An 11,919-nucleotide genomic window follows, 5' to 3' on the forward strand; every position below is an offset into this window, starting at 1 on the left:
TTGCGGTGAGGCAATGTCACGGCAGTTGGGCAGATATTTTAGAATTTCCATTAATACATTGGCAATCTCTGTGGAGGACTGAAACAATTAGATATGTCCTGTTACTGTTATGAACCTTTTGTTTCTTTAATGCTCTTTGCACACTTTTTCATCGGGTGACTGTAATGTATTTCAACCAAATCTAATTAAGAGCGCATTATGTGGTGACATTTGCAGTACATGAAACATTATAACACTGCCATTTACGTCAATAACCACTAGCTTGATTAAGACATATGTATTGCAGCGACAGTATTTCCCAGTTACAAATGGGAATAAAAACAACATCCGCGAGGGATTGAACCAACGACATTTAACTGATGTTGCCAATGGAGCGCGTTACAGAGAGCGCAAAGTCCCGCCTTTACAGTCACACGCTGATGATAATACAGATGTTTAAATAAACAGGCATATCTGTGGACTTGTGGTCTTTCTACATTGGGACTCATAGTCTAGTCCTAGGCTATTGTAGGCACTGGCATATCTTCTAGTGGAATGAGAGGCATTCTGTAGTCGCGTGAAAGGACCTTTCAAGTCAATCTGATCTGTATTGTCCTGTGAAAAAAAATGTTCTTAGACACAGTGAGGAGTTTTTGGGGATAATGGGAAAATCATTTCCAACTAAATGACAGGAATTTCTTAGTCCAATCATGAGGTGTGCTAGGCATTTTTATACTGTGGCGGAAAGAGAGAGAGTATAACAGTCATTATAAATAAAGGGCCAAGGAAGTGACAGTTTATGGAAGGAACAATTTGCACATAGTTTTAGAATTTGGTCAGGAGGAGGACAATGTGCTTACACATATGAAACATTAGAAGGTAGACATTATGGAAGCACATATATTTCTTTATTTTTATTGTATTTGGGGAGAGGGGGTTAATATAGCACGTCCAATGTGGAAAAGTGCTTTCCATAGCACCTTGCAGGTGGGCGACATCTAGAGCTGTGCAGTAGCCACCCATGCCCCAGACGTCAAAGAGAACAAGAAGTTACACATGTTGGAAGTGAGGGTGAGACATTGAGGAGATATGATCCCCGTATGAAGCCGAGAAAAGGAGGAGGCGTGAACGTGCATCCATGTATGCAGGCGAGAAGGGAAGGAGCATTGGTCATGCATCCCTGCATGAGGGTGAGACAGGGAGGAGATATGATCCCCGTATGAAGCCGAGAGAAGGAGGAGGTGTGAACGTGCATCCATGTATGCGGGCGAGACAGGAAGGAGCATTGGTCATGCATCCCTGCATGAGGGTGAGACAGGGAGGAGATATGATCCCCGTATGAAGCCGAGAGAAGGAGGAGGCGTGAACGTGCATCCATGTATGCAGGCGAGAAGGGAAGGAGCATTGGTCATGCATCCCCTCATGAGGGTGAGACAGGGAGGAGATATGATCCCCGTATGAAGCCGAGAGAAGGAGGAGGCCTGTACGTGCATCCATGTATGCGGGCGAGACGGGAAGGAGCATTGGTCATGCATCCCTTCCCGAGGGTGAGACAGGGAGGAGATAAAATCCCCGTATGAAGCCGAGAGAACGAGGAGACATGAACGTGCATCCATGTATGCGGGCGAGAAGGGAAGGAGCATTGGTCATGCATCCCTGCATGAGGGTGAGACAGGGAGAAGATAAAATCCCTGTATGAAGCCAAGAGAACGAGGCGGCATGAACATGCATCCTTGTATGCAGGTGTGACATGGAGTCATCATGAACATGCATCCCTTTATAAGGACATAACATGGAGGACGCATGAACATGAATGCCTGAATTTTATGGTGGTGGCCTTCGGGTGATTTGGCACGTGCAATTGGTGAAGAGCACTTCTCCTGCGCAAAAAAATAAATTTACTATTAGCACCCCGGAGGGAGCCTCTGCACTTCTTATAGGGAGAAAACTCTGCAATGGAAGGGGACAGGGTCAATAACAGCTGTAAACTCTCACAAGACCATCACTGCTCTCACACTTTCCTGCTCTCAGGCTGGCGGGCCATTATCGGCCCTGGCTGCCGCACCATTGCCAGGTTTGTGTAACTATATTATTTCTAATTGGCTCCACTTTGATGACTTTCATTTGGATTCTGACTTGATTATTGAGGTCTTAAATAAGTGACTGGGGATCAGGTGTCCACTTATTCTCATGGATAACATCACAACCAACCTTTAATTCAAACATGAGTCATGACATCACAGATGGAGTACAGCTTATGATAGAGGTGGAACGTCACATTGTAGCAGCCCAAGTAGCTCGCCGTGATCGTATAGTGGTTAGTACTCTGCGTTGTGGCCGCAGCAAACTCGGTTCGAATCCGAGTCACGGCATTGCGGTGAGGCAATGTCACGGCAGTTGGGCAGATATTTTAGAATTTCCATTAATACATTGGCAATCTCTGTGGAGGACTGAAACAATTCGATATGTCCTGTTACTGTTATGAACCTTTTGTTTCTTTAATGCTCTTTGCACACTTTTTCATCGGGTGACTGTAATGTATTTCAACCAAATCTAATTAAGAGCGCATTATGTGGTGACATTTGCAGTACATGAAACATTATAACACTGCCATTTACGTCAATAACCACTAGCTTGATTAAGACATATGTATTGCAGCGACAGTATTTCCCAGTTACAAATGGGAATAAAAACAACATCCCCGAGGGATTGAACCAACGACATTTAACTGATGTTGCCAATGGAGCGCGTTACAGAGAGCGCGAGGTCCCGCCTTTACAGTCACACGCTGATGATAATACAGATGTTTAAATAAACAGGCATATCTGTGGACTTGTGGTCTTTCTACATTGGGACTCATAGTCTAGTCCTAGGCTATTGTAGGCACTGGCGTATCTTTTAGTGGAATGAGAGGCATTCTGTAGTCGCGTGAAAGGACCTTTCAAGTCAATCTGATCTGTATTGTCCTGTGAAAAAAAGCGTTCTTAGACACAGTGAGGAGTTTTTGGGGATAATGGGAAAATCATTTCCAACTAAATGACAGGAATTTCTTAGTCCAATCATGAGGTGTGCTATGCTTTTTTATACTGTGGCGGAAAGAGAGAGAGTATAACAGTCATTATAAATAAAGGGCCAAGGAAGTGACAGTTTATGGAAGGAACAATTTGCACATAGTTTTAGAATGTGGTCAGGAGGAGGACAATGTGCTTACACATATCAAACATTAGAAGGTAGACATTATGGAAGCACATATATTTCTTTATTTTTATTGTATTTGGGGAGAGGGGGTTAATATAGCACGTCCAATGTGGAAAAGTGCTTTCCATAGCACCTTGCAGGTGGGCGACATCTAGATCTGTGCAGTAGCCACCCATGCCCCAGACGTCAAAGAGAACAAGAAGTTACACATGTTGGAAGTGAGGGTGAGACATTGAGGAGATATGATCCCCGTATGAAGTCGAGAGAAGGAGGAGGCGTGAACGTGCATCCATGTATGCAGGCGAGAAGGGAAGGAGCATTGGTCATGCATCCCTGCATGAGGGTGAGACAGGGAGGAGATATGATCCCGTATGAAGCCGAGAGAAGGAGGAGGCGTGAACGTGCATCCATGTATGCGGGCGAGACAGGAAGGAGCGTTGGTCATGCATCCCTGCATGAGGGTGAGACAGGGAGGAGATATGATCCCCGTATGAAGCCGAGAGAAGGAAGAGGCGTGAACGTTGCTCCATGTATGCAGGCGAGAAGGGAAGGAGCATTGGTCATGCATCCCTGCATGAGGGTGAGACAGGGAGGAGATATGATCCCCGTATGAAGCCGAGAGAAGGAGGAGGCGTGAACGTGCATCCATGCATGCGGGCGAGACAGGAAGGAGCATTGGTCATGCATCCCTGCATGAGGGTGAGACAGGGAGGAGATATGATCCCCGTATGAAGCTGAGAGAAGGAGGAGGCGTGAACGTGCATCCATGTATGCGGGCGAGACGGGAAGGAGCATTGGTCATGCATCCCTTCCTGAGGGTGAGACAGGGAGGAGATAAAATCCCCGTATGAAGCCGAGAGAACGACAAGACATGAACGTGCATCCATGTATGCGGGCGAGAAGGGAAGGAGCATTGGTCATGCATCCCTGCATGAGGGTGAGACAGGGAGGAGATAAAATCCCTTTATGAAGCCAAGAGAACGAGGCGGCATGAACATGCATCCTTGTATGCAGGTGTGACATGGAGTCATCATGAACATGCATCCCTTTATAAGGACATAACATGGAGGACGCATGAACATGAATGCCTGAATTTTATGGTGGTGGCCTTCGGGTGATTTGGCACGTGCAATTGGTCAAGAGCACTTCTCCTGCGCAAAAAAATAAATGTACTATTAGCACCCCGGAGGGAGCCTCTGCACTTCTTATAGGGAGAAAACTCTGCAATGGAAGGGGACAGGTTCAATAACAGCTGTAAACTCTCACAAGACCATCACTGCTCTCACACTTTCCTGCTCTCAGGCTGGCGGGCCATTATCAGCCCTGGCTGCCGCACCATTGCCAGGTTTGTGTAACTATATTATTTCTAATTGGCTCCACTTTGATGACTTTCATTTGGATTCTGACTTGATTATTGAGATCTTAAATAAGTGACTGGGGATCAGGTGTCCACTTATTCTCATGGATAACATCACAACCAACCTTTAATTCAAACATGAGTCATGACATCACAGATGGAGTACAGCTTATGATAGAGGTGGAACGTCGCATTGTAGCTGCCCAAGTAGCTCGCCGTGATCGTATAGTGGTTAGTACTCTGCGTTGTGGCCACAGCAACCTCGGTTCAAATCCGAGTCACGGCATTGCGGTGAGGCAATGTCACGGCAGTTGGGCAGATATTTTAGAATTTCCATTAATACATTGGCAATCTCTGTGGAGGACTGAAACAATTCGATATGTCCTGTTACTGTTATGAACCTTTTGTTTCTTTAATGCTCTTTGCACACTTTTTCATCGGGTGACTGTAATGTATTTCAACCAAATCTAATTAAGAGCGCATTATGTGGTGACATTTGCAGTACATGAAACATTATAACACTGCCATTTACGTCAATAACCACTAGCTTGATTAAGACATATGTATTGCAGCGACAGTATTTCCCAGTTACAAATGGGAATAAAAACAACATCCGCGAGGGATTGAACCAACGACATTTAACTGATGTTGCCAATGGAGCACGTTACAGAGAGCGCAAAGTCCCGCCTTTACAGTCACACGCTGATGATAATACAGATGTTTAAATAAACAGGCATATCTGTGGACTTGTGGTCTTTCTACATTGGGACTCATAGTCTAGTCCTAGGCTATTGTAGGCACTGGCGTATCTTTTAGTGGAATGAGAGGCATTCTGTAGTCGCGGGAAAGGACCTTTCAAGTCAATCTGATCTGTATTGTCCTGTGAAAAAAAGCGTTCTTAGACACAGTGAGGAGTTTTTGGGGATAATGGGAAAATCATTTCCAACTAAATGACAGGAATTTCTTAGTCCAATCATGAGGTGTGCTAGGCTTTTTTATACTGTGGCGGAAAGAGAGAGAGTATAACAGTCATTATAAATAAAGGGCCAAGGAAGTGACAGTTTATGGAAGGAACAATTTGCACATAGTTTTAGAATGTGGTCAGGAGGAGGACAATGTGCTTACACATATGAAACATTAGAAGGTAGACATTATGGAAGCACATATATTTCTTTATTTTTATTGTATTTGGGGAGAGGGGGTTAATATAGCACGTCCAATGTGGAAAAGTGCTTTCCATAGCACCTTGCAGGTGGGCGACATCCAGAGCTGTGCAGTAGCCACCCATGCCCCAGACGTCAAAGAGAACAAGAAGTTACACATGTTGGAAGTGAGGGTGAGACATTGAGGAGATATGATCCCCCTATGAAGCCGAGAAAAGGAGGAGGCGTGAACGTGCATCCATGTATGCAGGTGAGAAGGGAAGGAACATTGGTCATGCATCCCTGCATGAGGGTGAGACAGGGAGGAGATATGATCCCCGTATGAAGCCGAGAGAAGGAGGAGGCGTGAACGTGCATCCATGTATGCGGGCGAGACAGGAAGGAGCATTGGTCATGCATCCCTGCATGAGGGTGAGACAGGGAGGAGATATGATCCCCGTATGAAGCCGAGAGAAGGAGGAGGCGTGAACGTGCATCCATGTATGCGGGCGAGACAGGAAGGAGCATTGGTCATGCATCCCTGCATGAGGGTGAGACAGGGAGGAGATATGATCCCCGTATGAAGCCGAGAGAAGGAGGAGGCGTGAACGTGCATCCATGTATGCGGGCGAGACGGGAAGGAGCATTGGTCATGCATCCCTTCCCGAGGGTGAGACAGGGAGGAGATAAAATCCCCGTATGAAGCCGAGAGAACGAGGAGACATGAACGTGCATCCATGTATGCGGGCGAGAAGGGAAGGAGCATTGGTCATGCATCCCTGCATGAGGGTGAGACAGGGAGGAGATAAAATCCCTGTATGAAGCCAAGAGAACGAGGCGGCATGAACATGCATCCTTGTATGCAGGTGTGACATGTAGTCATCATGAACATGCATCCCTTTATAAGGACATAACATGGAGGACGCATGAACATGAATGCCTGAATTTTATGGTGGTGGCCTTCGGGTGATTTGGCGCGTGCAATTGGTGAAGAGCACTTCTCCTGCGCAAAAAAATAAATTTACTATTAGCACCCCGGAGGGAGCCTCTGCAGTTCTTATAGGGAGAAAACTCTGCAATGGAAGGGGACAGGGTCAATAACAGCTGTAAACTCTCACAAGACCATCACTGCTCTCACACTTTCCTGCTCTCAGGCTGGCGGGCCATTATCGGCCCTGGCTGCCGCACCATTGCCAGGTTTGTGTAACTATATTATTTCTAATTGGCTCCACTTTGATGACTTTCATTTGGATTCTGACTTGATTATTGAGATCTTAAATAAGTGACTGGGGATCAGGTGTCCACTTATTCTCATGGATAACATCACAACCAAGCTTTAATTCAAACATGAGTCATGACATCACAGATGGAGTACAGCTTATGATAGAGGTGGAACGTCACATTGTAGCAGCCCAAGTAGCTCGCCGTGATCGTATAGTGGTTAGTACTCTGCGTTGTGGCCGCAGCAACCTCGGTTCGAATCCGAGTCACGGCATTGCGGTGAGGCAATGTCACGGCAGTTGGGCAGATATTTTAGAATTTCCATTAATACATTGGCAATCTCTGTGGAGGACTGAAACAATTCGATATGTCCTGTTACTGTTATGAACCTTTTGTTTCTTTAATGCTCTTTGCACACTTTTTCATCGGGTGACTGTAATGTATTTCAACCAAATCTAATTAAGAGCGCATTATGTGGTGACATTTGCAGTACATGAAACATTATAACACTGCCATTTACGTCAATAACCACTAGCTTGATTAAGACATATGTATTGCAGCGACAGTATTTCCCAGTTACAAATGGGAATAAAAACAACATCCGCGAGGGATTGAACCAACGACATTTAACTGATGTTGCCAATGGAGCACGTTACAGAGAGCGCAAAGTCCCGCCTTTACAGTCACACGCTGATGATAATACAGATGTTTAAATAAACAGGCATATCTGTGGACTTGTGGTCTTTCTACATTGGGACTCATAGTCTAGTCCTAGGCAATTGTAGGCACTGGCGTATCTTTTAGTGGAATGAGAGGCATTCTGTAGTCGCGGGAAAGGACCTTTCAAGTCAATCTGATCTGTATTGTCCTGTGAAAAAAAGCGTTCTTAGACACAGTGAGGAGTTTTTGGGGATAATGGGAAAATCATTTCCAACTAAATGACAGGAATTTCTTAGTCCAATCATGAGGTGTGCTATGCTTTTTTATACTGTGGCGGAAAGAGAGAGAGTATAACAGTCATTATAAATAAAGGGCCAAGGAAGTGACAGTTTATGGAAGGAACAATTTGCACATAGTTTTAGAATGTGGTCAGGAGGAGGACAATGTGCTTACACATATCAAACATTAGAAGGTAGACATTATGGAAGCACATATATTTCTTTATTTTTATTGTATTTGGGGAGAGGGGGTTAATATAGCACGTCCAATGTGGAAAAGTGCTTTCCATAGCACCTTGCAGGTGGGCGACATCTAGATCTGTGCAGTAGCCACCCATGCCCCAGACGTCAAAGAGAACAAGAAGTTACACATGTTGGAAGTGAGGGTGAGACATTGAGGAGATATGATCCCCGTATGAAGTCGAGAGAAGGAGGAGGCGTGAACGTGCATCCATGTATGCAGGCGAGAAGGGAAGGAGCATTGGTCATGCATCCCTGCATGAGGGTGAGACAGGGAGGAGATATGATCCCGTATGAAGCCGAGAGAAGGAGGAGGCGTGAACGTGCATCCATGTATGCGGGCGAGACAGGAAGGAGCGTTGGTCATGCATCCCTGCATGAGGGTGAGACAGGGAGGAGATATGATCCCCGTATGAAGCCGAGAGAAGGAAGAGGCGTGAACGTTGCTCCATGTATGCAGGCGAGAAGGGAAGGAGCATTGGTCATGCATCCCTGCATGAGGGTGAGACAGGGAGGAGATATGATCCCCGTATGAAGCCGAGAGAAGGAGGAGGCGTGAACGTGCATCCATGCATGCGGGCGAGACAGGAAGGAGCATTGGTCATGCATCCCTGCATGAGGGTGAGACAGGGAGGAGATATGATCCCCGTATGAAGCTGAGAGAAGGAGGAGGCGTGAACGTGCATCCATGTATGCGGGCGAGACGGGAAGGAGCATTGGTCATGCATCCCTTCCTGAGGGTGAGACAGGGAGGAGATAAAATCCCCGTATGAAGCCGAGAGAACGACAAGACATGAACGTGCATCCATGTATGCGGGCGAGAAGGGAAGGAGCATTGGTCATGCATCCCTGCATGAGGGTGAGACAGGGAGGAGATAAAATCCCTTTATGAAGCCAAGAGAACGAGGCGGCATGAACATGCATCCTTGTATGCAGGTGTGACATGGAGTCATCATGAACATGCATCCCTTTATAAGGACATAACATGGAGGACGCATGAACATGAATGCCTGAATTTTATGGTGGTGGCCTTCGGGTGATTTGGCACGTGCAATTGGTCAAGAGCACTTCTCCTGCGCAAAAAAATAAATGTACTATTAGCACCCCGGAGGGAGCCTCTGCACTTCTTATAGGGAGAAAACTCTGCAATGGAAGGGGACAGGTTCAATAACAGCTGTAAACTCTCACAAGACCATCACTGCTCTCACACTTTCCTGCTCTCAGGCTGGCGGGCCATTATCAGCCCTGGCTGCCGCACCATTGCCAGGTTTGTGTAACTATATTATTTCTAATTGGCTCCACTTTGATGACTTTCATTTGGATTCTGACTTGATTATTGAGATCTTAAATAAGTGACTGGGGATCAGGTGTCCACTTATTCTCATGGATAACATCACAACCAACCTTTAATTCAAACATGAGTCATGACATCACAGATGGAGTACAGCTTATGATAGAGGTGGAACGTCGCATTGTAGCTGCCCAAGTAGCTCGCCGTGATCGTATAGTGGTTAGTACTCTGCGTTGTGGCCACAGCAACCTCGGTTCAAATCCGAGTCACGGCATTGCGGTGAGGCAATGTCACGGCAGTTGGGCAGATATTTTAGAATTTCCATTAATACATTGGCAATCTCTGTGGAGGACTGAAACAATTCGATATGTCCTGTTACTGTTATGAACCTTTTGTTTCTTTAATGCTCTTTGCACACTTTTTCATCGGGTGACTGTAATGTATTTCAACCAAATCTAATTAAGAGCGCATTATGTGGTGACATTTGCAGTACATGAAACATTATAACACTGCCATTTACGTCAATAACCACTAGCTTGATTAAGACATATGTATTGCAGCGACAGTATTTCCCAGTTACAAATGGGAATAAAAACAACATCCGCGAGGGATTGAACCAACGACATTTAACTGATGTTGCCAATGGAGCACGTTACAGAGAGCGCAAAGTCCCGCCTTTACAGTCACACGCTGATGATAATACAGATGTTTAAATAAACAGGCATATCTGTGGACTTGTGGTCTTTCTACATTGGGACTCATAGTCTAGTCCTAGGCTATTGTAGGCACTGGCGTATCTTTTAGTGGAATGAGAGGCATTCTGTAGTCGCGGGAAGGGACCTTTCAAGTCAATCTGATCTGTATTGTCCTGTGAAAAAAAGCGTTCTTAGACACAGTGAGGAGTTTTTGGGGATAATGGGAAAATCATTTCCAACTAAATGACAGGAATTTCTTAGTCCAATCATGAGGTGTGCTAGGCTTTTTTATACTGTGGCGGAAAGAGAGAGAGTATAACAGTCATTATAAATAAAGGGCCAAGGAAGTGACAGTTTATGGAAGGAACAATTTGCACATAGTTTTAGAATGTGGTCAGGAGGAGGACAATGTGCTTACACATATGAAACATTAGAAGGTAGACATTATGGAAGCACATATATTTCTTTATTTTTATTGTATTTGGGGAGAGGGGGTTAATATAGCACGTCCAATGTGGAAAAGTGCTTTCCATAGCACCTTGCAGGTGGGCGACATCCAGAGCTGTGCAGTAGCCACCCATGCCCCAGACGTCAAAGAGAACAAGAAGTTACACATGTTGGAAGTGAGGGTGAGACATTGAGGAGATATGATCCCCCTATGAAGCCGAGAAAAGGAGGAGGCGTGAACGTGCATCCATGTATGCAGGTGAGAAGGGAAGGAACATTGGTCATGCATCCCTGCATGAGGGTGAGACAGGGAGGAGATATGATCCCCGTATGAAGCCGAGAGAAGGAGGAGGCGTGAACGTGCATCCATGTATGCGGGCGAGACAGGAAGGAGCATTGGTCATGCATCCCTGCATGAGGGTGAGACAGGGAGGAGATATGATCCCCGTATGAAGCCGAGAGAAGGAGGAGGCGTGAACGTGCATCCATGTATGCGGGCGAGACAGGAAGGAGCATTGGTCATGCATCCCTGCATGAGGGTGAGACAGGGAGGAGATATGATCCCCGTATGAAGCCGAGAGAAGGAGGAGGCGTGAACGTGCATCCATGTATGCGGGCGAGACGGGAAGGAGCATTGGTCATGCATCCCTTCCCGAGGGTGAGACAGGGAGGAGATAAAATCCCCGTATGAAGCCGAGAGAACGAGGAGACATGAACGTGCATCCATGTATGCGGGCGAGAAGGGAAGGAGCATTGGTCATGCATCCCTGCATGAGGGTGAGACAGGGAGGAGATAAAATCCCTGTATGAAGCCAAGAGAACGAGGCGGCATGAACATGCATCCTTGTATGCAGGTGTGACATGTAGTCATCATGAACATGCATCCCTTTATAAGGACATAACATGGAGGACGCATGAACATGAATGCCTGAATTTTATGGTGGTGGCCTTCGGGTGATTTGGCGCGTGCAATTGGTGAAGAGCACTTCTCCTGCGCAAAAAAATAAATTTACTATTAGCACCCCGGAGGGAGCCTCTGCAGTTCTTATAGGGAGAAAACTCTGCAATGGAAGGGGACAGGGTCAATAACAGCTGTAAACTCTCACAAGACCATCACTGCTCTCACACTTTCCTGCTCTCAGGCTGGCGGGCCATTATCGGCCCTGGCTGCCGCACCATTGCCAGGTTTGTGTAACTATATTATTTCTAATTGGCTCCACTTTGATGACTTTCATTTGGATTCTGACTTGATTATTGAGATCTTAAATAAGTGACTGGGGATCAGGTGTCCACTTATTCTCATGGATAACATCACAACCAAGCTTTAATTCAAACATGAGTCATGACATCACAGATGGAGTACAGCTTATGATAGAGGTGGAACGTCACATTGTAGCAGCCCAAGTAGCTC

The 11,919-nt window shown here is 46.0% G+C and overlaps 1 non-coding gene across 1 annotated transcript; it reads left to right on the forward strand.

Annotated features, from left to right (window-relative positions):
• Positions 1 to 7,099: 7,099 nt before the first annotated feature.
• On the forward strand, positions 7,100 to 7,171 carry TRNAH-GUG (transfer RNA histidin (anticodon GUG)). The gene has a single exon. It is a non-coding gene; the product is annotated as a tRNA-His (tRNA).
• Positions 7,172 to 11,919: the final 4,748 nt, after the last annotated feature.

This window comes from Ambystoma mexicanum (assembly GCF_040938575.1).
Source record: "Ambystoma mexicanum isolate Mex_15411 chromosome 12 unlocalized genomic scaffold, UKY_AmexF1_1 Mex_chr12_unloc.1, whole genome shotgun sequence".
NCBI classification, from domain to species: Eukaryota; Metazoa; Chordata; class Amphibia; order Caudata; family Ambystomatidae; genus Ambystoma; species Ambystoma mexicanum.